The sequence below is a fragment of the Engraulis encrasicolus genome, chromosome 7, assembly GCF_034702125.1.
Source record: "Engraulis encrasicolus isolate BLACKSEA-1 chromosome 7, IST_EnEncr_1.0, whole genome shotgun sequence".
Classification (NCBI taxonomy): Eukaryota; Metazoa; Chordata; class Actinopteri; order Clupeiformes; family Engraulidae; genus Engraulis; species Engraulis encrasicolus.
Window position 1 is genome coordinate 31,124,607 of NC_085863.1, and position 2,500 is coordinate 31,127,106.

Here is a 2,500-nt window from a genome sequence, read left to right on the forward strand (position 1 = left end):
CACACACACACACACACACACACACACACCGTGTCACACACAGGGTGATCTGTCTCAGTGCTGTCATCCCTCATTAGTCTGCTGTGGTCACTAGTGGCCCCACGGGGACACACATCATCACAGGGATCCGGCCCAGACATGGCCCTCTTGTGGCCCAGATCCGGGCCTGTTACGGCACTAGAGGCATTGTTCTCCTCTACTGCTCAAACAGACAGAAGGAAGTTTAAAGTGGGCTTACAGTAGGTGCACAGTACATTAAATGTTACTGTGTTATTTTAACACTCAGAGAGAGTCGATTGAAACAAGTCATAGTGTTGGTCCCACCCCAAGTGTTGAAATACCAGTAGAGTTGGAAAGTGAAATTACTGGTGAAGTTGGTATCTGTGCTTTTGTCTCTCACTGATTCTTGAGAAAGTGGCTAAAACAGGTTGTAATCTTGAAATAAAAAAACGAAGTGAATTACAAAATAATATGGTATATCCTCGTAGACAAAGGTCTTGGCTTTTCAGAAATGCACAAGGTCAATCTCCCCATTTTTTTTTCAGAAATTAGGTTTTTCTCCGATCATACCTTGTTTTTTGTCAACACCATCAGACATAATTAAAAGCAATAAAAAGTGTATTGATTTGGTTGCATATGTATCTGGAGTTTTTAAGTGACTGTGTGTGTATTTTGGTTCACACATACGCCTTTAAATGTTGAAAATTCACTTTAATTCTATTTTAATACTGTTTCATGTGTTCTAATTTAAAAATATGTGCTGTCAGACAATGCTTACTTAATGCCTAAATAGATCAAACAATTTTTTGTAATTTCACAAATATTCGTGTAGGCTTAAATTTGCTATTACTTTGATAATTCAACAACTCCAAAGGAAAATTTTGTAAGCACATTCATTTAAAATGTCCAAAACTCCTTCTTACGGTGGTGACTTAAGACCTGACGGTGGTGACAGTAATCTGAAGGTGGTGAAAGTGACCTAATTATTACCTACATTTAGCAAAATAAATAGCCCTCTCAAGTCAATGACATCTAGCATAAACACTTTATTTTTCTGTGTGCACAGTATGTTTGTGTGTGTCTTTTTCTTCATTTGTTAGATACTCTAGGAAGTAGGCCTAGAGTATTGAAAATGTGGCATAAACAGGTTTTAAGTTGTCCAAATCCTAAATATAGAGGTGTATTATCATAGATGAAAGTCTTGGCTGTGCAGTGAATGTATTGGCCAAGCTCCCCATGTTTTACATTTTTCATAAAATGGGCTCTTTCTTGGTTTTGTCACCAGCGTCAGACAGAATTAGAAGTAAAAAAAAATATGTTTACTGTATTTAAGCGAATTACTTGTACAATTCAACATAATTGTAAATATTTATTGGAAGCATATTCTTCAAACTTGTCAAAAACATGTAAAGCACATGCTTTTTTGTGAATTACATCAGATGTCACCACCGTCAGGTTTTGTGACAAAAAACCCTCCAAATGCACCTCAGTGGAGGCTGGAGTATAAGTTTGGGTCACAATTATTACTAACATGTCTGGTAATGTTTCATTAACCAGCACAATTTAGTAAAATATGGAACAAGATGATGAGCGGAACAAAATCTGACGGTGGTGACATCTGATGGTGTGATAAAAAAAACCCACTCTTTTACATATTATGCATTTTTTGCTCACATTAGCCACTTCGTTTTCGCTCTGTTTCTTAGGGGCTTCATGCCGCTTCTGAAAAAGTATATATAATTAACATTAATGTAACATAATACTATTAAACCCCCCGACGTTGTTGACAGTTTATGGTGGGGACAGTACCAGTGTCCAAACAAATTAACAAATTGATGAGAAATGAGTAAACCTACAGGAGCTTCAGTGATGGTTAAGTATTCAGTAGAGCTAAAGGTTTGAAAAGGGGTCCTAAGTAATGATAATGACCTTGTGCATACCTGATTTTATTGTCTTTTTAAACAAATCTGACGGTGGTGACTAATATGCTGGACACACTTTGAGCAATCAGAAAATAGTAGCAAATATTGCTTTACACGCACTATGTGCATATCTGCAGAACCACTTCAATATGGACTTTCACATCATGGTGATATTATTCAATAATATCAGTGATTTTTACATTTTAAGTCAATTGAAATGATGATGTCTGTCCTTGGGACAGCTGTTTTTACAGGGTGTGGGCAGGTTTATAGCCATGAAAAGTAATACAATTACACTTAAATATTTCAAACGACTGTACATTTGTGTAACAGACCCCTGGGTCTTTACCTGGATTCATTTTGTTCATGAAAATGTAGTTTATTTTCAACAGAATTGGCAGTTTATTGCTGAGACATGTTTAGCCGCTTTCTCAAGAATCAGTGCTCTATTACTGTAACAAAAAGAATGGTACCAACACAAAGGAGAGGTAGGACTACAGCGGGCTCATGTGCTGTGTTAGCACACAGATCTCAATGAACCATGTTGTTCACAGGTGAGGTAAAGGGGGTGTTAACAT